At 38.3% G+C, this 27013-nt stretch overlaps 1 long non-coding RNA gene across 1 annotated transcript; it reads right to left on the bottom strand.

Moving 5' to 3' along the window:
* Positions 1 to 23249: 23249 nt before the first annotated feature.
* Positions 23250 to 25138, bottom strand: LOC148021831 (uncharacterized). The gene is made up of 2 exons (XR_015694411.1): positions 24885 to 25138; positions 23250 to 24735 (listed from the first exon to the last, which is right to left on the bottom strand). It is a non-coding gene; the product is annotated as an uncharacterized LOC148021831 (long non-coding RNA).
* Positions 25139 to 27013: the final 1875 nt, after the last annotated feature.

The following is a 27013-nucleotide window of genomic DNA, read 5'->3' as shown; positions in this document are numbered from 1 at the left end:
AGTTTTATTTTTTTGTATAGGGGATACTTGTTTGTGTGAAGTCATATTGGGACAGCCATTCATTACAAAGACCTGCATGGAGACGAAAGTGATGGACAATGGCTCTACCTATGTGTGAGTCTACAGCAAAGATGGGCTGAGAGTGGTACAATTTATGACAGTATGTGTCAATCATCTGGAGAATAGGGACTCTTTGGGAGATGCTCATTTGTTAATCACAGATATAGATTTCATTAGGTACCCCTATCATGTGGGATGATAAGGGTATGAGGTGGGCTCAATTCTCACCTCCTGGTAGTAGTGTATTTGCTTCTATTTTTGTTGGTTTTTATGCAAATAATTTAGACTCTTATCAAAAAGTTTCCAATATATCAAAGACTACCATGCAATACATGCAAACAAGGAGAAAAGTGTTCAAAGAGACATGTATTTTATAGGATGATGATGATATAGATGGCTTGTTTGATGTCTTGTCTTGTGCAAATATAGTTGCATAACTTGAGACCATATTAAAAATTGGTGACTTTGGCTTGTTCCAATAATTCCTTAGTGCATTCTCTAGAGATGTACTATGAGATTGCTATATTTATGTAGGTAAAGGCTAAGATAGCTCAGTTGAATGAGTATTGGGCTATCAATGTTCAGTCCGTAAAATTGTGTGGGATGCCATAGGGTGAGAGAGTAGGAGAACAAATAGAGGCTAGGGTGTCCATTAAGTACAAGACCATGGACAAAAAGTTAAACTAGTTGTAGGTCCACTATCCTCAAATAGTGAGGATCTGATGAGGAGGGCTATAGGGCAGCCAAGTTTGTGAGATCCTAGAAAATTTGGTCACAAGTTCCCAGCAAAGACTTTAGTAGATATGAACATTGGAAATTATGAGTTTTTGCTTCTTGCAAAGAAGTATTGCTTTATGGATATATTGGAAAAGCATGATAGGGTGTTTGCTTTTTTGATTGAGGAGATTGGGTGTGTTGATCCCAGAGGTAGTAGCTCCCATGGTTATCTCTACTACTCTCCATATTCCCTATAACCTTTGGCTCATTCCAATGCCAAAGGCGCATCTATCAAAGTTGATAGAGTTGTTGAATGAGAAGATTCGAATGGGCATTCTTGAACATTCTTCAACGCCCTATTCAAATTGATGGTTTACTATTCCTAAAAAGAATAAAGCTTTGAGATTCATACAAGATTTGCAACCAATAAAGAGAGTGATGGTAAGGAATGTGGGTGGATGTCTAGTTGTGGATCGCTTTGCAGTGGTGTTTGCTGGATGAGCTATTTATTCTCTTAGAGATCTATATTTTGGATATGACTAGTTTCATCTTGCCTTAGAGAGAAAATACTTGACCAATATGAAGATGCTATTGTGTCTTGTTTAGATGTGTACTTTACCATAAGGAGCCATAGATTCAGTGGCTTATATAATGAATACTATGAATAGGGTCTTGTGTGACTTCATTCCACAGTTGGCAATGCCATTTTTGGATGATGTGCCTATTAAAGGTTGTACAAGAGGAGGAGAAAGATGAGTCTCTAGATGCTTCTTGTTGTAAACACTTGTTCTTGATCATATTTTGGATTGTAACAAGATTTTGAATAGATCGGAGGAGGTACATTTGACCTTATCAGGTGCAAAGTCTATTTTGGAGTCAATGAGGTGCTTAGAGTTGAACACATGTGTGGTCATTATGGCAACAAGCCATCTCTAGCTAAGGTGGATGCCATAAAGAAGATTGCAAAGTTTTGTTATCAGTTTCTGAGGTGAAGAGGTTTCTTGGTGCATGTGTGTTCTATATGATATGGATCCCGCATTTTGTACATGTTGCAAATATTTTATATCAGGTTCTTTGTAAGGGAGAAAAAATCTTTTGGACTAACAATCATGCTAAAGCTATGAGAAAGCTCAAATAGTTATTGCAACTTGCTCCAAGTCTTAAGAAGTTGAATTATGCTTGTGGTTGACCTATTATGGTCATAATTGACATTAGCCCTATTGGGATAGGATGGACTATTGACCAGGATTATGAGAAAGGACATAGGTTTGCAATTCGCTTCAAAGCAAAGGTCTTGAATGAAAGACAGCACAAGTATCCACAAATCAAGTGTGAGCTTTGGGATTTTGTGATTGCACTCAAATGTGATAAGGAGTATTTTATTGGTACTTCAGTGATTGTGGAGATTGACTGCTTGCCTCTATTTTGGATGATTACTAGTTGTTCTACTCTCAAAATAGCAATGCTTTGTTGGATTGCATATATCAAGTCACTAAATCCAGAGTTTAAGCACATTGTGGAAAGAGAGAATCGAGTGGCTAACATGCTTTCAAGAACCAAGATTGATGATGAGGAATCACTTGTTATGAGGAATGGAGAGGCTGAAAATTCAGCTAAGGTTGATCAGTTGTGACAAATATCTTCGTTTGAGGCTCTTTCAGAAGAGTTGTAAACATATGAGTGATTGCAGATTAGGTGGTATTTGAGTACACTCACTAGAAGGGCTGATTGGTCTTATGCTAAGTACAAGAAGATTAGGCATAAGGCCTATGGCTATTTTTTGCATGATGAGTTTCTTTGGAAGCATCCTAAGAAAAGAGGTGGAATTCATTTGTGTGTAACCTATAACAAAGCTAATGCAATTATAGGTTTTTCAGTATAAAAAGAGAATGTTCTACAAGACCATGGGCTTATGTGTATGTTGAAGAAGTATTGATGGAGGTGTCCTATACAACGTCTCTTACTCTCATTGTGAGCTTATGCGGGTATAAGGTGTTTTATGGACGTTTTGGATCTTATGAGAAGCTAGGAATCAATGGGGGGAGAGATAAAAGGATCGATAGGGGATCAGCACGGAAAACACAAAAGACAAAAGCTCCTTTGGCAACCTCTCTCGTCGTTAGGAAATTATGCCATCATTGTAGGAGGAGGAAGGATGATGTGCTTCGGTTTGCCTTGACGCAGATGGCGAGCGACCTGGCTGTCCGAAACTCTTGTCGCCACTATACCTCTTCATGTATGCTGCTTGAGGAGGAGAACTGATAGACAACCTCTTCATGCCATCTCCTTCCGGCCACCTCCAAGATCCTTGAATTCCGTTCAGCCTTCTCAATCTCTTGCAGTGCACTGCACTACATACTCTCCCTTATTTAATCCCTTGCTCTCATCACTATAACGAGAGCTATTCCTTTTCCTAGCAAAAGACTGTCCATATAGCACCTCTCATCCTTAATTTCATTGTATTTCCATAGTGGGGCTCTTATCATAGAAAGGACTTCCTACCTTTGATGTACATTTCTTGTTTTTTTCTAAAGCCGATTGACAACGAGATTGAAAGTGTAGTGAGCTAAGGATAGCAAGGGGAGAGGTTGCTCTAAAAAGGGTTATGTCAAGAGGGCTATTTCTACTAACTCTCTATTGCATTCTTGTTAGCAAAGTTCATAAGGAATCCAAGCTAGAGCTCCATACGAGCCTTGTTCCAACTTGCTTCACTTCTTTTCCATCTTGCTACATTCCTTACCCTCAGCCAATTTACCGCTTGACACAATCATCTTTCAACATTGTTTTATAGTTGTGGGATTTTCTCCACTCATACTATCTTGCTGTGCACATAATCAAATCATAAATTTCCTCTTAGCCTCTTAAAACCCCAAAAGACAATACACAATCAATCATGATGAACACAATTACTATGTATCGATATGTATCATTATGCACTATGCATTGATACAGATCATGAATGTGCAAAACCAAATCTTTTCACCATCATTCTGTCGCCATGCATATCAAAATCCAACCTCTTTCCATGAACATGTATTCATGCATGCACACAAGCACACACAAGCACATATCATTATTACTTAGTTTATGTATGCAATAGGTTCACAGTAAAAGAGGCAGACTCCATAGCCAAGAAATATATGATAATAGACTCAAGAAAAATAGAAAATCTATGATCAAGATTATCATAGCCTAGGAACTTAATATTAATCTGAATTATTACACCATGAAATTGATAGAGGCAACAATGAGCTCATCCCTTGCAATGGTGGAGCAAGTTACTCACCCCTTCGCTATGGTAGGACATGTACTCACCCATGTCAAAGTGGAAGGAACAATGAAGATCCTTGGGAAGTAGTATTCCAAGAATGATAAAATAATAAGATAATAAGATCTTTACATTTAGCTAATCAACCCCATTTATAGGTAAACTAAACCCTAGTTTCTCATATCCTAGGCTAAATTTAACTACATTACAAGCCATCCCCTCTTGAAAAAGCTTTGTGCTCAAAGCTGGGAATATGGGAAAATACAAAGGATGGAAGTTAGAAATCAAAAACCCATCTACTGAAGAAGATCACATATCCAATGAAGCTCAAGTGGGATCACTATAGTGAATTTCCTACATGTTGTCATAATAGGGTAGTTATGGAAAAAAGGTCATAACTCATAGTAGACATCTCCTAATTGGACAAAGGAGATGTTATGTCAATGCAAACACTAAGTACCATCTCTTGAAGCATAAAATCTTGACTTTGATGAAGATAATCCATTCTATTTAATGATAGTAATTGTAATACATCAAGCTATATTATGCAGGAAACCCATCTTTCCCAAACCTTCTTCCTCTCAACAACATGAATAAGAAATGAGGATCAAGTAGTGTCAATTACTCTTGTAGCATCAATTGCTTCAATTCCTCAAGTGTCTGTGATTCTATGACAATAGAATTGTCTGCATCTTCCAAGCTAGTGATTTGTGGCCACATCAGGGTTGCCTTAGTTTGTGGAACCAAAAAATGCTCTTGAAGTTGAGCTGCAAAATCAAATTGCACCAACTCATAGGCCAAAAGACACTATTGCTACTCTCAAAAGCACTACATTAGCAAATAACATGCTCTTACAACTCCACATTGTCACGTTGTGATGCCATGAGTTGCTACCACATCACACCTCCAACTCATGCTACAAAGTGGCTTACCGCCTAAGGCCTTATACAAGGTACACTAGGCATCATTAGTAATAATATTGAACTCCTCCAAAATTGTGACATACTAACTAAGGGAGGGAGTTAGTCTAGCAAGGGTCATTGTAGTAGAGACAATGGTATGAGAAGTGGGACCAATACTAGGAATATCAAAATGAGAAGTTCTAACTCTATGCCTTCATCATAAGCCATAATCCCTAGTCCCAACAAAAACTCTTGAAGTACTTCATGAATACACTAGATCCCTCTCAACACACTTTGATATCAAATTCTCCACAATGATCTCTCCAAGGCTAAATGACCAAACATTGTGTTTTTAAATGCCATAGCACAATATTCCTCATCCATATTTCCTAAATAATTGATGCCAAATGCCACATTAAACCACCAAATATAAGCATCCAAACCCTACTCATTTGAGCTCATAAACTTAGGAAAGGAAACCTTTCCCACAACCGCCATAGTTATACCAAACGAAGGAATTTAAAAAACCAAAACTAAGTTGAGATGAAAACAACTGACTAGGGACCTTTGTGATGTAGAAGGCACTAAAGGTAAAGGTGGAGATGCCTATTGATCCAAAGGGTACAACCAAGACCTATGTGGCTAGGATCAACTTACGGAACCATTACATCAATGGTTAAGGGAAAGCCATCAAAAGGGCTAGCCAAACTCTAGAGATAATACACACCACCACTCAACCCAGGCACCATCCACAAATTGGAGTAGTTGAGGTGACAATGGATCTTCAAAGTGCCTTGTCATGCAAACTGATGACCATAGGAAAGATAATCATAGTCACTAAGTGTACTAGGGTAAAAGCATAGTTATGTCGTACTATTTTCCACTATTTTAGTAGTTTTAATCAAGCCACTTTTAGAATATTCTTAGGATAGTGTATGCTCTAAAAGATATTCCTAGGAGTGTCAAAACTACTTATATTAATTGATGCCATTGAAAAGTACTTAAGCATTGAGTCAACTAGTCTATTTCATGAATAAATTTTGCTACAAAATTATTTTCAATGACACTACTTTTGGTACCACCTAACCATGCTTTCACCCTGTAATTGGGTTTAGATATCCCTACATAATATATTAGAACACCATATTTAAACCTAGCAAAGAGAAAGAGACATCTAATCATAACAAATGATATTGATAACTTCATTATGTTTATTGCCATTGGAAAAATACAAATGTAACATAATACAACTACTATTACAGGTGCATTGCCAATTGGCATATCATGAAAGACAAAACTATTGATGTGTGAATATTCATTGCACCAATACATTATGACCATCCATCCGGCAACTAGTGCATTGCACCATGTTCTTACCAATGAGTGTATGTGCAAAGGTAATCTACAAACACTTATAACCACTTTCAGAGCATGTCCTTAAATATTGCACATGATCTGTAGAAAGATAACAGGGGTCTTATTCAAGTTGAAGGGCATGACTATGTTTGTAAACACTTCCCACTTAGTGGAAAATGTTGCCTTATGACTATAATTTAGATGAAATTGCACTTGATCATAGCCTAAAAACCAATTGAGGAAGCTATAATTCTCCTTATTTGTGATTCTTTCTATCATATGCTCACAATGTAAGGCAAAGATTAGTCGTCTCTTTTTGTTGCAACATTGATCTTCTTGTAGATCATATACACTTTGATTTTTCCATTTTTCTTCAATACAATGACAATCGATGAAACCCAATCCATGTGCTTAATCTTGGAGTTGAGTCCTACATTTAAGAGCTTGTATATCTCTTCTTTGATGGCACACACATGCCTTGGATTCATTACGTATTAGTCATTGCTTTATTGGTACTACATGTCATGCAATGTGGAGATATTATGTGTGAAAATACTAAGATTGATCCCTTTAAGCTCTTCCATAGACTAGGAAAACGTATCCTTTAACTCTTTTAAAAGTTTCACCAAGTTGGTCTCCTCATCCTCAATTAGGTCATCAGAGTTGTGAATGTGGATTCAGGCTTCTCTCACTAGTCAACCAAATTAACTTCCTTTACCTTAGCGGTCCTTCTATTAGTTTGTTGGTATTTTCTTGTTCGTACCTAGCAACACCACAATTTTGTCTCCTTCTTTGAACTTTGTGAAACTCTTGGGGAGATCCTAACAGTTTTTTTTACCACTCATCTCCAATTATTTGGTATTTTTTTGCAAATCCCTTTGCTACAAGTCATGCCATATACTTCTCCAATGATTCATCTATCTTGTACTTAGTTTTGCAGACCCACTTGATGCCTTGCATTACTTTGGATGATCTATAAGGTCCAAAGTGTGATTGTGCTTAATAGAATCATATCCACCTGCATAGCTTTCATCCACTTTGGATATTCCATAGCCTCTTCAAGGCTACTAGGATCTTTTACTTTCTCCAACTCTACCATCTATGCATAGTTGAACAAGTGTACTTGATCCCTCCTTTACTCCTCTATCCTCTTGGAGCAAAATGGCACATGTCAATTTTCTTCAATTCCTCTTGGATCAACATGGAATATCTTTGATTTCTTCAATTAATGACATCCAATTGTTGAGTTACCTACTTAGGCAATAACTTCCTTTTGTTGGGCTCCTCATGCTCATTTTTCTTATCACGTTGAACTTTTGCATGTCTCCTAAGCACCATAGGTGCTAGCTAACCTACATCTAGTGGTTGTGTTGGCTAATGAATAGGAAATTCTTAGGTATTTGAAGAAGTTCCTCCGCCACTTGATGTGGTCGCTCAACAAATACCACCTCATGAATTATGATGGCCTTCCTTTGAGAAGGGTTTTAGAGTCAGTAATCCTTTCACTCTTCAGTATATCCAAGGAAGATGGATTTTTGGCTTTTTGTCTTCCACTTGGCTTTTCAAAGATCTAGCACACAAAACATTCACTTCCAAAAAATATAAAATGAGAAACTAAAGGTTTCTTACCAATAAAATCTTGCAAAGAAATCATTCCTTTCATAGGTTTGGTATAGCCTATGATTTAGGATGTAAACAATAGTATTTATTTCTTTAGTTCAAAACATATCTAGAAGATTATTTCCTTTGAGAATGCTCCTTTCCATCTCCATTATGACGCAACATTGTCACTGTGCTACACCACTATGTTGAGGTGTAAATGCCACAATAAGTTAATGCTTAATATCTCATCATCTTTGCAATATTCTATTCTTGATTTGAACTGAATCCACCCCCCTCTATCAAACATGAGGTTTCTTATCTTGTTGCTAGATTAACTTTCTGTCAAAGCATGCCATTGTTTGAATTTTCCAAAGGATTCATCTTTAGTCCTCAACAAATATGCCTATGTCCTCCTACTTTAGTCTTCATCAGTGTCAACAAGAACCACCTAGAGTTTTCATCTTCATCATTCCACAAAGATTTTTATCTATGAGATCTAGAGGATCTTGAGCTCTACTTTCTTCTTTTGGAAAGGGCTACCGATACTACTTATCACGCATCTGGAAAAACTATTATTGGAGGTAAATATGAAACCAATCTAGACTTAAACATTTCTTTTAGAACATGGATACTAAAATGACCAAACTTGTAATATCAAAGCTTGCTTGTGTTAATCCCAAGTTCTTCTATAATGTAACTTGTGTGACTAATATAAGTTGTTACTTCAAGTGGTCCTTCCAGAAACTACAAATACAAGTTGTTACTTCAAGTGGAACTTTTTAATTCCTTTATGATTATTACCAAAGTGGACCTTCACGTCATCATAAATGATTGTTGCAATAGAAAGTAAGTTCTTATTTATATCTAGTGCATACAGTACAAATGCCAACTTTTTAGTAACTCCATGGCTTGATAAAAAGGAATCGCATGGTGGCCAAAGAATATGTAAATCTAGAGAAATTAAAAGATATTATAACTTTGTATTATTTGAGAAGCTTCAAATACTTAGTTGGCGACTACCTCTCACATACTCTCTTGCACTTGAATCCACACTCGATTGTAGTGAATGTGCAAAGCAAATCTCCATGCACAAACAACAATCTTATGCATCCCACAACCCAAGGTGCACTCATTAGGCTCCTACACCCTCTAAGGCCTTCATCAGGCAAGAGGGGAGTATGGATAAGGCATGAGAGAGTATAGACAAGAGAAGGAGGCTTCACCATTTTTCCCTCACCACACACTCTCACTCTGTTTCCCTGAATCTCAATAGCTTTTCCCATTATTTCTCATCCTCTTTATATGTTTTAAAGTTAGTGTTTTCCCATCCCCCTTCGGTATTCCACCCCTCTTTTTCACCAAGTGACCAGTCACTCGTTGCATGCATCTAGAGCTATTAATTTACATGCCTTTAGCTCAAGTATTATACATATATCAATACAATTTTCTTTACATCCTTAAAATTAATGATAAAACTTAGAGATTCAAGAAAAGGTTGTGGTCCTTCCAAGCTCTTTCTTTCTTCATGTCTTCACAAAGAGAGAGAGAGAGAGAGAGAGAGAGAGAGAGAGAGAGAGAGAGAGAGAGAGAGAGAGAGAGAGAGAGAGAGAGAGAGAGAGGTGCTATAATGAATTCTATTGTAGCCATGATCTCGTTGAAGCTCTATTGCAAAAACAAGTATGCCAAGTAATTGCTTACAATTCTCACCTAGGTAATTATGAAGTTCTCACTTTCTCTCTCTCATATTCTCCAATACTTAGACTCCATATCATGCAAGGATGATATTTGAGGTCATTCGAAAGGCCACCCAGGCATCATAGGATCCAGTTTTTGTTTCAGTCATATGTTGTCACCCTCATTTCTAGGTTGTTATGGCTGTGATCTTCTTGTGCATGTGCCATGATACTCTAGTCAAAGAATAGCATGAGAAAGGAGATGTAAATCTGGAGAAATTAAAAGATATTATAACTTTGTATTGCTTGAGAAGCTTCAACCACTTAGTTGGCGACTACCTCTCACATACTCTCTTGCACTTGAATCCACACTTGATTGTGGTGAATGCACAAAGAAAATCTCCATGCACAAAGAACAATATTATGCATCCCACAACCCAAGGTGTGCTCATTAGGCTCCTGCACCCTCTATGGCCTTCATTATGCAAGAGAGGAGTATGGATAAGGCACGAGAGAGTACACGAGAAGAGAAGGAGGCTTCACCATTTGTCCCTCACTGCAAACTCTCACTCTCTTTCCCTCAATCTCAACCTCTCTCCCTCACACTCTCTCCCACAAGTAGGAAACAAGGAAGCAAGAGCCAAAAGTTAGCGCACACAAGAATAGCTTGTCCCATTATTTCTCATCCTCTTTATATAAGGTTTTAAAGTTAGTGTTTTCCCATCCCCCTTTGGTATTCCACCCCTCTTTTTCACCAAGTGACTAGACACTCCTTGCATGCATCTAGAGTTATTAATTTACATGCCTCTAGCTCAAGTGCTATACATCTATCAATTCATTCTTCATTACATCCTTCAAAATAATGATAAAACTTAGATTCAAAAAAAGGTTGTGGTCCTCCCAAGATCTTTCTTTCTTCATGTCTTCATAGGGGGGGAGAGAGAGAGAGAGAGAGAGAGAGAGAGAGAGAGAGCCCCTATAGTGAAGTCTATTGTATCCATTATCTCATTTAAGCTCTGTTGCAAAAACAAGTGAGGCAAGAAAGAGCTCACAATGCTAAACTAGGTATGAAGTTCTCACTTTCTCTCTCTCATACTCTCCCATACCTAGACCCCACAATGTACAAGTATGACATTCGAGATTATTCAAAAGTCCACTCACACATCATAGGATCCAGGTTGTTTCAATCATATGTTGTCACCCTCCTTTCTCAAATTTTTATGGCCATGATCTTCTTATGCATGCTCCATGATCCTCTAGTCAAAGCATAGCATGAGAAAGAAGATGTGAATCTTGAAAAATTAAAAGATCTCAGATCTTTGTATTATTTCAAGAGCTTCAACCACCTAATCGGAAAATACCTCTCACATACTCCCTTGCACTTGAATCCACACTAAATTGTAGTGAATATCCATGTACAAAGAACACTCTTATGCATCCCACAACCCAAGGTGTGCTCATTAGGCTCCTACTACAACCTCTATGGACTTCATCATGCAAGAGGGGAGCATGGATAAGGCATGAGAGAGAACACGAGAAGAGAAGGAGGCTTCACCATTTGTCCCTCACCACACACTCTTACTCTCTTTCTCTCAATCTCTTCCTCATGCCCTCTCCCACAAGATCGAAGTAAGGAAGCAAGAGCCAAAGGTTAGCACACACAAGAATAGCTTGCCCCATTCTTTCTCATCCTCTTTATCTAAGTTTTTAAGGTTAGGTTTTCCCCATCCCCCTTGGGTATTCTAGCCCTCTTTTTCACCAAGTGACCGATCACTCCTTGAATACATCTTGAGATATTAATTTACATGCCTTTATCTCAAGTGCTACATATCTATCAATATAATTTGCACATGAGGGAGCCCAGTTATTTTTACATCCTTCAAAATAATGATAAAACTTAGATATTCAAAAGAAGGTTGTGATCCTTTCAACCTCAACCTTTCTTCATGTCTTCACATTATAAATACACACAAAGAGAAGTCCTATTTGGAGCCATGATCTCATTGAAGCTCTTCCTTTCTTCATGTCTTCACATTGTTGAGAGAGAGAGAGAGAGAGAGAGAGAGAGAGAGAGAGAGAGAGAGAGAGAGAGAGAGAGAGAGAGATTTGTCCTATAGTGAAGAGCCACAATCTCGTTGAAGCTTTATTTGCAAATACAAGTGTGGCCAACAAGAGCTCACAATGCTTACTTATGAAGTAACTATTCTCACTTTATCTCTCTCCTATTCTTTGCTATCCAAACCCCATGCCACACAGGGATGACACTCAAGGTTATTCTAAGGGAAACTCGTGTGTTGTCAGATCCACGTTGTTTGGTCATGTTGTCACCCTTCTTTCTAGGTTGTTATGGATATTATCTTCTTGTGCATGTGTGATGATCCTCTAGTCAAAGTATAGCATGAAAGATATGTAAATCTTGAGAAATTAAAAGTTGTCATGATTATGTATTATTTCAAGAGCTTCAACCACTTAGTCAATGACTACCTTTCACATAGTCTCTTGCACTCGAATCCATGCTAAATTGTAGTGAAAATGCAATGTGAATCTCCATGCACAAAGAACACTCTTATGTATCTCACATTCCAAAGTGCACTCCTTAAGCTCCCACATCCTCTACAGCCTTTGTCATGCAAGACGAGAGCATGGATAAGGCATGAGAGAGTACACAAGAAGATAAGGAGGTTTTACTGTTTGTCCCTCACCACACACTCTCACTCTCTTTTCCTCAATCTCAACCTCTCTCCCTAGCTCTCTCTTCCACAAGCAAAAAAAGAAAGAGCCAAACATTATTGCACACAAGAATAGCTTGTTTCATTCTTTCTCATCCTTTTTATACAAATTATTCTAGCCCTCTTTTTGGCCAAGTGACCAGTCACTCCTCCTTGCATGCATCTAGAGCTATTAATTTACATGCCTTTAGCTCAAGTGCTACACATCTGTCAATACAATTTTCTTTATATCCTTCAAAATAGTGATAAAACTCAAAGATTCAAAAAGGTTTTAGTCCTTCCAAACTATTCATTTCTTTATGTCTTCACATCGTTAACACACATAAAGAGAGAGAAGCATCACTATGGTGAAGTCTATTGTAGCCATGATCTTGTTGAAGCTCTATTGCAAAGACAAATGTGGCACGCGAGAGCTCACAATGCTCACCTAGACAATTATGAAGTTCCCACTTTCTCTCTCTTATATTTTTCCCTACCTAGACCCCACAATGGGTGGGGATGACATTTAAGGTCTTCCAAAGAGCCACCTACACATCATAGAATTGGAGTTGTTCCGATCATGTTGTCACCTTTCTTTCCAGGTTGTTATGGTCATGATCTTCTTGTGCGTGCGCCATGATCCCCTAGTCAAACCATAGCATGAGAGAGAATATGTAAATCTTGATAAATTAAAAGATCTCATGCCTACATAGATGTGCTATATCCAAGATCTTACATGTCCATGACTCTTCTTCTAGGTCTTCTCATGACTCCCTTTAAAGTATGTCCATGGTTTTTCTCCTAGATTATCAAAAGTACAATAATTAAAGACTTTTTAGAGTACAACCCAATTTTCTAAAGACTCCCTTCAGAATATATCCATGACTTTAATCTTAGATCATTAAAAGTGAAATCTTTAAAGACTCTTTACATTACAATTACATTTTCCAAAAGCTCCCTTTAGAGTATGTTCATAGCTCTTTTTCTAGATCTTCTTGCCTAAGCAAATGAGGAGAAAAAGTGTTGGTTTTGATGTTTTGGTTTAATAATGCATGAAAATGATGACAAACTATTTCCATAGAATTTTTTTAATGATTTTATATTCTTATTGCAATGTTTCTTAAAGTTTCCTCTATGGCTCTTTTTTCACTACAAACGAAGACCAACCAAGAGAACATCAAGGTTCTTGATGTTGCAGAGCCTGAAGATATAGATGTTAGAGAGGAGATTCTAGCTTATTAAGAAGATTTAGAGATTGGAGAGAAGGAGGAGACAAGAGCAATCCTTGTAAAGCCTTCAGATCTTGACATTGGGGAGGACATCTATGTTGGAGAATAAGTCAGTATAGGAGATGAGGTCCCACCTAAATTTCACGACTCCAAAAATTACTCACTGATCACTTTTTAATATGAATTATTTTATGGCGATGATGACTTTCTAGCTTGTTTTGATGGCACTAAAATGACAAGTCAACAATGCCAATATTTGTTCTCAAAACCTTGTCTAGATATTTAGGGTATCTGCATGTACCTCCAATTAGGTTCATACAAATTGAAAAGTATGCTATCATTAAGCATTTTGGGTATTCCCATGTACCTACAAATTAGGTTCATACAAATTGAAGAGTATGCTATAATTAAGCATTTTGGCTATACTCCAAGACAAAAATATTCAAGAAGTGGATACTTCTATTGTTACAACACTTATGCCTTGGTAGTTAATCCTCAACAGAACCCCCATTGCAAAGCTACAAGAGGCAGAGATACCTCTTGTTGAATAAGATGAGTGAATTTTTGCTTGAAGATAAAGGAATGGTGGAGAAGTAGAAAGCGATAAGAAGACAACTTTTGCTTACTTAAGTGACCTCTCTATAGAATAATGTGATTAGAATTACATGTCTTGTACAAAGTCATTATAGTAATGAGAAGCTTTATATTGAGTTAGATTTGTATCCTCTATGGTTTCTTCAATTTGTTGTGTAGTGTCCACAGATTTTATACGTCGAATGCTTTTCTTTGCCCATCACCACATCTTGTGGTTCTAAAGTAGAATGTTTTCCAATGGCACGGACAAACATAGAGAAAGAGAAGTGCCAAAGAATAAAGAAAACAAAAAAGAAAAACCAATTTTAAAAAAACAAAATAATGCGTAGAAAGGAGAAAATGAAACTATGGAAACTTTTAGGCCCACAAAAAAAAGTTATTAAAACGCATTTTCATGACCCATTTTGAAGTTGTTTAGACCTTGTGATGGCCTTTGTTGCTTGTTGCATAGAATCAAGGCTTATATAAAAGTGAGTTGAGGGTAGAAGGTAGTGTGAATAGACTTTACAGAAGTGTGACAATTTATGCTTGCTAAGAATACAAAATGATGTCAAGAAATAGGATGTAAACAAGAAAATAAGCTACAAAAGATTGCACAAAGCACCGATCTTGAAGCTTTGAATGTATAGGATGGTTATAACCCTTATGAGGAGTAGAATAAGGAGCTTCAGGGGTTTAGCCTAATTCATGGAGAAGAGTATCTATGATTTCTTTCCTTATATGAAAAGTGTATATAGATGTTAGTAGAGAAGAGCCTAACATGCATTTCTCTTCTCCTTCACTTTTTTTGGAAATCTAGTTTTTAATTAGGCATAGTTCAACATGCCTTTCACTTAAATTTTTTTATCCCTTTTCCAAATTTTGGATTAACATGTTTTTCTTTTTCCAGAAGCATTTTTGCCCTATTTCTTATGTGTAAGGTCTATTGCACTCCAAATGTTGGATTAATGTGATGTAAAATTGTAGGATGACTTTCAAGAAAAATGCATCGATGCTATTAATGTTTACCATCTTGAACGTTACATGGCCCGATTTAAAACAAGTAAATATTTTTGCATTTTAATGTTATGAGTTAAATTTTTACTAAGTACACACGTTTAACAATGCACAAATATGTTAATGTGACAAGTTTTTGTATTTCATTAACAAAATGTCTTGTCTTTGTTGGACATCACTTAAGTACCTTATTTCTAAAAGGCACATTGTTTTATTGAAGTGAAGTGTATATGCAGCATTTTTGCCCTATTTCTTATGTGTAAGGTCTATTGCACTCCAAACGTTGAATTAATGTGATGTAAAATTGTAGAGTGACTAATTTCTCAAGAAAAATGCATCTAAACTATTAAGTTTGATAGTCTTGAGCAACATTCGATGTCCCGATTTAAAATAAGCAAGTCCTTTTGTATTTTAATGTTGCAAGTTAAATTTTTATTAAGTACACTCATTTAACAATGTGCAAATATGCTAATGTGATAAATTTTCGTATTTCATTAATGAAATGTCTTATCCAATGTTTCTCGCACATCACTTACCTTAATTCTAAAAGGTGCAACATTTTACTGAAGTGAACTATGTATACACATTGTTTATTGAAGTGTGTTGACTAATGAGGACATTGCAAAGGAAAGACATATTATGGGTCTCCATATGCAACATGGAGATCTATTCTTTTTCTTTCTAACCCTTCTTTTCTTATCTCATCTCTTTATGTGCATATTTCTCATCTCTAGTCAATTTTTTTGGTTCATTTGTTAGGGACCTCAATGAGCCTTAGGGGTTTCATTAATGAATTTTTTGTTTATATCACTCATTTTTCTAGACTTTAAATGTTAGTATGTTTTGGTATATCCATAATCATCTGGATTGGGCCAATGAGCAAGAGACTAACCCATTTTCATTTACAATTAATAAGCTCTGACTTGCTCGAATTAAAGTTTTCTTAATTAATTTCCTTAAGATATATGATGGGTCCATGAGCAATATTTATGTTTCAAAATTGTTCATAAAGATACTAGCTTTTTGTTTAGAAAACTAAGATTGAATTGAAATAATTATCATTTATATGGAGCCACGAGCACGTAATTATGTTGTTTGAGTTTCTATAAATAGTAAGCCTTTTTATTTGGAAAATGAAGTTAACTTTGATGTGCTTCTTTTGATTTATATGAGGCCATGAGGAAGTCATTGTGATGTACAATTTTTCTTAATAAATAAAGTCCTTCCTCAAGGAAATTTAAGTTTGTTGCATGATGTATCTTAAAACATATAATAGGCCATAAGCAAGTCATCATGTTCCCCAAATTTCTATCAAGAGTTATACATCTTAATTAGAATATTCGGATTTGTTTTAGTACCCTACCATTTATATCAAGGGACGAGCAAGCCTTTATGTTGTTTGAATCTCTGCAAAGTCTGTAAAGCCTTATAGAAAAAAGAATGTAAATATACTCTCTTATTTTAAGGTTCATATGTTGTAATGTGGTGCCTTCATTTGGCAATAAAACATTTTCTTTAGAAGTGCTTGCGAGAAAGGTTGTGATTCACCCTTGATAAAACATCTTGGTGAGGACCAAGAGCAAGGAAAACTCTCCCCAAATTCCCCTAGGAAATTTAAATAAGACTAACTAGGTTATTAAGTTGATTAAGCTCAAACAAATACAACCTAGAATATCCAATGTAGTTACTATGATATAATGAAAGGAAAATATTTGAGGAAATAATCATACTTTCCATTAGAAATTTTTGTCTATAATCTACAAATTGTCATTTGCAAAAACGACCTACTTGTTTAAAAAAATTTCAGCTTTGTGACAATGGTTATGGCTATAGAGATAACAAGAAATAATCTTAGTTACGGCAATCAATAATGAAAATAATGATAATTGTGCTTTTGCTAGCCTATTGAATTAGAAGTAGCAAAATGTTTGTTAAAAATATATTTCGCACTTGATAAAAATATTAATGAGCTTCAAGATTTAAGTTATAGGGAATGGTTTGTGGATTGTAAAAGAGATTTTTGCGGGAAAAGAAAAAGCACTTTGCTTATTGTGAATAACAAGTAATAGATAAATTTCTAAAATTATGATAGGGCTTGATAGAAAATCCTAACATTTGCTTTGTTAAAAATATACTTTCCATGCATGGTAAAATTCTAAATGAACTGGAAGATTTAAGTTATAGGAAATGGTTTATGGATCATAAAAGAGATCCTTTACTTTGAAGGGCAAATTTCTAAAATTATGCCAAGACTAAATAGAAGTGTTCTATGTTCAAAAAAAGTGATCTTGCATCCTCAAGTTCGTACTCCTTGGACGGCTCCTTGGGTCTTCCACAAGGAATTAGTCACTAATGATTAAGAGCTTTGAACCTAACATTATGGTTCAAAAATAAAATCCCTAGATGTTGAGATATCGAGCTCCACTCGTGATACGCCAGGGTGACCGTTGTGTATTTATGTCACCGACTTGTCAGTTGCAGACGCGGTTGGTACACCACCCATGAATAATAGCTACATGATAGCTATCCTTATCTACTCTAGTTCGTGGCTCAGTTAGTATGCCACCTTAGTTAGTTGAGTTTGGTTTGAGACCCATATATAGGATTCTTCTATTTCTTTGTATTAGAGTTCTTTTGGCTTACACAACTAAGAAGAGGAAAACTGTTTTCAGCCTCCACCCTTGTGTGTATCCCCCCATTGTGCAAGCAAGAAAGCTACAAGTGAGACTTCTTCCTTCTCTCCCACAATCTTGACATGGTATCAGAGTTTTGTTCGTGGTAAGGAGCTCAAGAAAGCAAGCCAAGCTCGCGGTGGTCTGGTAAGAGGAGCAGTGTTGCTTTCATTTTCTGTTTTGGGAGCAGATCTCTGCAGGTAGCACAGCCGAAAATTGCAGGAGTGCATTGTCTCAGGTTGAGACGCCCTTCGCGGTGAAGCAAGAGGGCAGTATATGCTGCGGGCGAGGGCTTTAGCCCTCGGCGACCCTGTTTTTTTAATTTGAGGCCATTTCGGGGCCTGTTTTGGAGGCGGAAGTTTTCTGCACGCACTCAGGAAAATGCCCTGTTTTATGCTGTGCGACCACTGTTCTACAAGTCGGTGAAAAGTTATTGTAGAAATTGCATCGTATGCTTGTGCGCAGAGACATTGGGAGTTTCAGAATCATCCTTGGTTCCTGTTTATGCAAAATCGTCACTAGGAAGTGACTGTGTGGTCAAATACCACTTTCGCCAGTTTTGCAGATTTGCCCTTGTGAGGGTGAAGCTGAGTTTTTGCAGTGACAGAATTATTCGCAGTGTTCTGTAATGGCGTCTGATTCTCTTTCAAAGATTGTAACTGAAAAGCTTGACAAGAACAACTTCCAGGCATGGAAGTTTAGAATGACAAAATTCCTTATGGGAAAAGGATATTGGGAATTTGTTGCAAGAAATGAGGAAGAACCAGTTCTTCCTGATGTTCCCAACCAACAGCAAATGCAGGTATTCAAAGCATGGCATGAGAGAGCCAGGAAAGTTATGTACTAGCTGTCTATCAGCATTTCAGACTCTATGATTGTGCATATTCAGGATACAAGTACGCCAAAGGAGACATGGGATACTCTGTCAAAGATGTATAGCACAAATACGCAAGCTAGGAAAACGCAGCTCAAGTAAGAGTTGCACAATGTGCAAAGAGAAAATATGAGCATCAATGACTACCACATGAAGGTGAAGAAGATTGCAGATGCACTTGCTTCCATTGGGTCGCCAGTGGAAGATGATGATTTAGTTTCTGTGACCTTGAATGGTCTAGGAAAGGATTATGCACAGTTTCGAACATCCATTTCAGTTCGTGAAAGATTTCCTGATTTTGAGAGTTGATTGCTCTTCTAATTTCTGAGGAGCAGAGAAATGGTGGTGCATCTTCTTCAGGAGGAACTTCAAAAGAAGCTGTCTTCTACTCAAATGCTGGAAGAGGTAGAGGCAGAGGTAGAGGAGGCCGATTTAGAGGCCGTGGCAGAAATCAGAATATGCAGCAAACTCAAGAAAACCAGTCCTATGGAGGAGGACGTGGTAACTCTAGAGGCAGGGGGAGCCAAAGAGGTCGTGGTGGATGGCAAAGAGGCCAAAATGCAAACAGTAATGTTGAATGCTACTATTGTGGTAAAATTGGTCATATGGCTAAAGACTGCTATAAAAAGCAGAATGATATCATGAATGAAAACCTGCAACAAGAAAATTATGCATCTTCTAGTAGACAGGGTGATGACAAAAATGAGCATTTGTTTATGGTGCAGCACATGAACAATTCTGTGACAAGTGCAGAAGAAAGCAACGATGTGTGGTATGTTGACTCAGGTACATCAAACCACATGACAGGTCGTGCAGAATGGATGGAGGATGCAAGGAAAATGGAAACACCAGGATTTGTGGAGACTGGTGATGATACTGCACATCCGATTGTGCAGATTGAAAAAATTCATTTGTCTCTGCAGGATGGGAAAAAGAAATACATGTCCGATGTATTTCATATCCCGAATATCACCAAGAATCTGCTTTCTGTTGCTCAAATGGTTGAGCAAGGCTTGCAGGTCAGATTTAATCCTCATGGATGCTTTGTTGAGGATATGAAAAATAAAGGTCGCTTGATAGCAAAAGGAAATAAGAAGGGCAGAATGTTTACATTGAATGCAGACATGTCTGAATTGAGTGCAGCAATGTTTGCACATGGGACTGGTGTAGTTGCAGATATTGATATCTGGCATAAACGCATTGGTCATGTTAATGTACAGCGACTTAAATCAATGCAGGCCCAAAATATTGTTACAGGATTGCCCAAATTCAAGGTTGCAGAAATGCATAAGGTATGTGAAGCTTGTCAGTTTGGAAAATAGGCAAGGAAACCATTTCCTAGACATGTTCAAGAGAGTGAGAAGCCATTGGAATTAATCCACTCTAATGTGTGGACTACTAAAGCTGCATCTCTTGGAGACTGTCATTATTTTGTCACTTTTATTGATGACTATAACAGAAAAGTTTGGATGTATTTTATGAAAAAGAAAAGTGAAGTTTTTGAGCATTTCAAAACTCTTAAAGCTATGGTTGAAAAAGAAACACGCCTGCAGATAAAATGCCTAAGGTCAGATGGAGGGGGAGAGTACCTCTCAAATGAGTTTACAAGGTTCCTGCAGAAGCATGGCATAAAGCAGCAATATTCATGCAGTCATACCCCACAACAAAATGGAATTGCAGAAAGAAAAAACAGGCATATTGGAGAGGTATCTCGTGCCATGCTCAATGAAAAAGACTTGCCAGATTTTTTTTAGGCTGAAGCAGTTGCTACAGCAGTCTACATAATGAACAGGACTCCCACTGCAGCAATACATGGAATGACTCCAGAGGAGAGGTATACTGATAGAAAACCAGATATTTTTCATTTGAAAATTTTTTGTTGTATTGCCTATGTACATGTGCCAGATGAGTTGAGATCCAAGTTGGATCCAAAAGCTGATAAGTGCATCTTTATTGGTTACTCTCTGCAGCAAAAAGGGTATAGATGCTATAACCCTTCTACTCGTAAGTTTACAGTGAGCAGAGATGTTTTTGATGAGATGAGTAGCTGGTATAAACCAGTAAATGTGATTGATGATGTGGATGCACAAAATGGTAATACTGCACAGAATTCACAGCAGCAGTCACAAAATATTAGTGGACCTAGAGCGTCTTCTAGCAGTGGTTCACATTCTTCGCCATGGACAGGCAGATTGAGATCAGGAGAATCTTCTCAAAGCAATGCAGATAGTGGTATGCAGGTATCACGAAAAGGAAAAGAGAAGGTTGATCAGCCCATGTTTGATGTGAATGCAGGTCACTCTTATGTGGATGGTGAATCCAGTGGCTCAGAACAGAGCATTGATGATGAGTTGGGTATCCCCTCTATTGTTACACCTGGAGTAAGGAAGACCAGGGATGTTTTGAGAGCACCTGAAAGTAAGCCTAATTTGCGTAGGTCTACCAGAGCTAGGTATCCTGTGGATAGGCTGAAATATGATGAATTTACAGCCATCCACTATGCATATATGGTCAAAGTGATACAGGAACCAGAACCCACTTCTTTTGAGCAAGCCATGGAAGAAGAAAAATTGGAGAAAGCCATGGATGAAGAAATGGATGCCTTGGAAGCAAATGCTACATGGGAATTGGTACCTTTGCCTAAAGGTAAGAATACAATTGACTGTAAGTGGGTTTATAAGGTGAAGCACAATGCAGATGGTTCTGTGAACAGATACAAGGCAAGATTAGTAGTCAAGGGGTATATACAAACATATGACATTGACTATGAAAAAACATTCAGTCCGGTTGCAAGAATGGCAACCGTAAGAGCAGTCATTGCTATGGCTGCATCAAAGGGATGGTCTTTACATCAGATGGATGTAAAGAATGCCTTCTTGCATGGTGATTTGCAAAAAGATGTCTATATGGAGCAACCACTAGGTTATGTGCATGATGTTCATCCTGAGTTTGTTTGCAGGTTGAAAAAAGCCTTGTATGGCTTGAAGCAAGCACCTAGAGCATGGTCCGACAAGATAGGATAGTATCTTGTCACTATTGGCTTTCAGATTTCCAAGGCAGATTTCTCACTTTATGTGAGAAAAACAGAGAAATGTATTATGCTACTTGTCATTTATATTGATTTGATTATGACAGGTGACAGTGATGAAGATATCCTTCATGTGAAAATGCTATTGAAGCAGAAGTTTGAGATGAAAGATTTGGGAGAGCTGCATTATTTCTTGGGCATTGAGGTGATTAGATCACCAAGTGGGATACAGCTCTTGCAGAGGCAATATGGATTGGACATACTGTCTAAATATAGGATGACGGACTGTAAGCCTATTTCAGTTCCTTTGGAGCAGAATGTGAAGCTGAGCACAGATGCAAGTGAGCTTCTAGAAGACCCTACTATGTACAGACGCATAGTAGGAAGTTTGATTTATATGACTATTACCAGGCCAGATATGAGCTATGTTGTTGGATTGGTAAGTCAGTTTATGCAGGCTCCAAGGAAACCACATTTGGATGCGGCTAGACGCATACTCAAGTATGTGAAGTCCACACTGCAGTATGGACTATTTTATGAGACTGGGGTTCAGATACAGTTGCATGGATACACTGATGCTGATTGGGCTGGTAGTATTTCTGATAGGCGATCTACTAGTGGATATGTGTTCTCTTTTGGGAGTGCTGCGGTCACTTGGAGCAGCAAGAAACAGCCTACAGTTGCCTTGTCGAGCACAAAGGCTGAGTACACGGGTGCAGCAATGGCTGCATGTGAGATAGCTTGGTTGCATAAGCTACTTTATGATATGCATCAGCCTACAGATGGACCAGTTGTCATTTATTGTGACAACATGAGTAGTATACACTTGACAAATAACCCAGTCTATCATGCTAGAACAAAGCACATTGAGGTGCATTATCACTATGTGCGAGAGAAGGTTTTACTAGGTCTTATTGATCTAGTTTATGTCAGCACAGAGAATCAGATAGCTGACATATTTACGAAAGCATTGGGCACAGAGAAGCTGCGCAAGTTCAGAGACCTGCTTGGTGTGCAGGAATTGGAATTGAGCTCGAGGGGGAGTGTTGAGATATCGAGCTCCACTCGTGATACGCCAGGGTGACCGTTGTGTATTTATGTCACCGACTTGTCAGTTGCAGACGCGGTTGGTACACCGCCCATGAATAATAGCTACATGATAGCTATCCTTATCTACTCTAGTTCATGGCTCAGTTAGTATGCCACCTTAGTTAGTTGAGTTTGGTTTGAGACCCATATATAGGGTTCTTCTATTTCTTTGTATTAGAGTTCTTTTGGCTTACACAACTAAGAAGAGGAAAACTGTTTTCAACCTCCACCCTTGTGTGTATTCCCCCATTGTGCAAGCAAGAAAGCTACAAGTGAGACTCCTTCCTTCTCTCCCACAATCTTGATACTAGAAACATAAGGGGATATTGTTGGAATCCAATTTTCGTTTGTCATAAGATTAACAATGTGATGCAACATATCTATTAAAAAAAAGTTGTTAAAGTCCTCGAGATCCACGAAGCAAGCCATGGATTTACTAGAGGTGGGAGTTAATGGTGGTATACTAGAAATCCATTGGAGCTGCGTAAGGGAGCTTTGATTGTGTACCAAGAGGCATCTTTTGTATGTTTTAATAACAAAATCAAGTATCATCATTTGAATGACCTCATCGCAAATCATATGGGTGATGTTACAAAAGGTATATGCAATCAAGGTGGGGTGTTGGCCAGGAATGACACCCAGCACGTTTATTTACATGCTCGATTGGCCTCATGGATCCAATCTGAAATCCTTGAGCAGGGCTCAGGATGAGGCCACAACGTTCTACAACCCACAAGATGTCCCATTATTCCAAGCATGACACCTACTTTGTACAATCCACAAGGTGTCCCGTTATTCAAAGCACAGCTTTCCCAAAATCAGCAGCACAAGTCGCAGTTCCTGAAAGCACTTCACACATCCATGCTTCTAATTCATCGTATCTAAACGTGGTAGATGAGTCCAGGCCTTCAAATCCCAAGTCAATGAATGTATCCCACTCTTCAGTACAAGCCCAAGTCTCTAAAGCATAATCCAAAGTATCCAAAGATTTACTGACTTGGTCTCCTACTGCGGCTGCATTAACTGGAGGTAAGTTGTTTTTCTCAGCTTCATCAGCTTGAACCTTCTTTCTTGAGCGCTTGCGTGCTGTTGCCCCAGCTTGAGCAATGCTGAGTTTAACCAGAGTATAGCCTTTACATTTGTAATAGAATTCTCCTTCTACAATAGAAAATGCATCCATAGTAAAAAGATTGTCATTGCTGATTTCAGAAGTGTTCCTCTTTTTGCCCTGCAGTTTCTTATAGCTGAAATGCTTTCTACATGCCTCAGCAGTAACTTTTAAGGGGCCTTGTTGCGTCCAGTGATACTGGTCCTTTGTAGTTTGCTCTCTTTTCTGCTCAGGAGCATGAGAAACCAGCACCCATCCGCTGCATGTACAATCAGTGGGAATGCTTGCACTTCAGTTTGTACGTAAGCAAATTTCACCTGTAGTAATGTTTCTGGTCTTGTTTGCATAGCATTCATGTACTGTCTTGTAGGAAAAACTTATGTTCAGTGCAGTATTCAATAGCCTCTGTTTGCCTCGGTGTTGAAGCACTTCCCCCATGGATGCTTGGTGTAAAAATCTTTCATTACTTTAATGCCCTTGGGTGGAATTCCAAACACTGCATAATTAATCAGTGCCTTAATAATGCCCTTGGGTGGAATTCCAAACCTTCAGAGGAGTCCCTTACAACTTCGACAGTTAGCTTCTGTACATAATCCTGTGCCAAACATGGTTAACCTATCAAAGAAGAAAACTTCCATGTATCACGTTCTTCCAAGTAACCCCGACCTGGATGCCTTTAGAGTGTCAGGGTTCAGACTAAATAGCTGTATAGCAGCATGGTACCATGGAAAAGGATGAGGGGTGTTTTCTACTTAGTTAAACTCTGTTGCTAAGAGGATTGGCTAACTCAAAAAGCATCAAGCCCTGACAGCATGAATCAGATCAATCCTCCGTAAGGTAATGGAGTATAAGCTCGTGGCTGTGCAAGGGTAAGACTAGGATCAATTTCAGCATGTGACCAATAGTATTCAAAGGAAACATGACAGGCACAAATGCAAGAGGATCAAAGGGGTCTATCTTTATATACAGTGGGACATTGCACCAGGATGACAAAGCTCCAGGTTTTACCTCATCAGAAGAGCTGACCTGCGGCAGAGGTGTTGGTGCGGGCAAGATATTGCGAAGGGCAATGCGCTTCTGGCCTTCTTGGCAATGCCTCCACCCACAGAAGGGATGAGCACGGAAAGCCCCCGTGTGCACATCGACGTCAACAAAGACATGCCGCGTGCATTCGGAGTGGAGCTTACAGATCTGGCCAGGCGTGAGGCTGCCGTAGAAGGCTCTGAGCCATTCGAGGCAATGGCGGCGGGAGCACCAGGCATGGCGGGGGGAGGCGGAGGGCTTCGAACTGGCGCACCGACAACCCTAGGAGGAGATGAGCTTGCTCGGGCAGTGTGCGGGTTACCTGCTGAGGGGGAAACCTAGGACGGGGAAGGCCCTGGGGGCTGCTGCTTGCGATCCAGGGGCTATCAGAGTCAGGACTCCGTGCTGATGGCGGAGATGTTTCTGTCGAAGCCGGAGAGATTACACGCAACTTCCATTGTTAGGCGCTGTGCCTGCATGCTTCGCTTCCCTGTGCTTTTGGGCAAATCGGTCTAGCTATGGGAGAGAGCAACTCAGTTAGGATGATTGCACACCAATAGACACACACACACGCTTACACACACATCCCAAACGGGTGTCTCTCGGTTAAGTCGATCGAGATTGTGAGCAAAGGTTTCGGGTTCAACTTTTACATTCCGTACAATTATTTAGTAAGAAATGTTACAAGAGATATTTGAACCTAAGTTAGTGAGTTAATAAAATAAAAAGCTTACCATTGATTGACATAGAGAGAGAGAGAGAGAGAGAGAACTATGTGATCCAAGATTATAATGTGTACATTGTGTTGGTTTTTGAGTCCTTTCGACACATCAAATGTTCGTCGCTTAAGTTTTATTTTAAAAATGTAAGCCAATTGACTAAATTTATTATTTGCCAAATTCTCACTGAAAGTTGTCGAGCCATGCATAGCAACTAGGAGGATTCGAGCCTTCGATCGAAAGAAACTCACACACCAACCTTTACCAATTGGGCTATGCCTCATTGCCATGGTCACTTAGGTTGTTATGAGAGCCCTACTTAATCTCCCTCAGTAACCATTTTGCATTAATGAACAACGTTAGTATCTATGTATCTAATCTTCCTTGCACTTTGTGCTGCCTTGGAACAAAAGCTAAGATAGAGAGAAACACATGGGGGGGAGGAGGGGGGGGCTTGGTGATCAAGAATCAAGATTAAGGATTATAATGTGTGCATTGTGTAGGTTTTTAAGTCATTGTGACACATTAAATGTTAATCACTTAAGTTGTTATGAGAGGCCTAATTGATCTCCCTCAATAAACTAGTTTTTATTAATGAACAATGTTAGTATAATCTATCTAATCCTCCTTGAACTTTGTGTTGCCTTGGAAACAAAGTTACCTTTCTTTTTTATTGTACTGTAAGAGATGTTACATGGATGATGGCACTTTCTCTCAATCATATTAAAGCAAGGAGAAAAGTAGATACATGGTATCTTTTATCTTTTAACAAAAGATTTGCATGTCTAACTCAAACCGACTCTCTTGACATAAAGGTCAAGGTTTTCACAACGTGGCTATTTCTCTCCTTAAAAGTAAGTGTGAAAGTCTATCCACACCACTGCCTCTTCATGCTTCTTCCCTTAGGCTAGCATCTTCAAGAGAACATGTCTCAAACACATTATCCAAGTTGTTCACATTGATTTATCAACCCACTAACTCAAGTATTCAAATCTTGCTTTGTTGGAATGCCCTTAGAAGGTATGGGGCTTTCACTTGATTTTGGATAGGTATTTTTTAATCCAAATAGCAATATCACATATTCCGAGCCTTCCCCTTCATGGAAATAGATACACACCATGGTCGTCACATCTACATCGAGGAGCTCTATCAAACCATGTTGAGATGTAAGTGGGCTAATTATTGTTTGATATGACTACTCGATTGCCTATACTTCCTACTTGGTCTACTTTGTTGGTTTTTGTCATGACTTGTTGTTGGTGCTTTATCTTTAGGCAAGCACTGCAGCAGTGATTTGTATAAAATTGATTCCCACTGCTTACTAGACTTGTGAATCCTTCTGTGACTCATCATAATCAAGATGAATTAATATTCAGAGCCTACATCCATTAATTG

The sequence above is a fragment of the Lygodium microphyllum genome, chromosome 17 (genome assembly GCF_053477565.2).
Source record: "Lygodium microphyllum isolate KBCC chromosome 17, Lygodium_microphyllum_v1.1.10, whole genome shotgun sequence".
NCBI classification, from domain to species: Eukaryota; Viridiplantae; Streptophyta; class Polypodiopsida; order Schizaeales; family Lygodiaceae; genus Lygodium; species Lygodium microphyllum.
The sequence above is the reverse complement of the archived record's forward strand: the minus strand, read 5'-3'. Positions and strand labels throughout refer to the sequence as shown.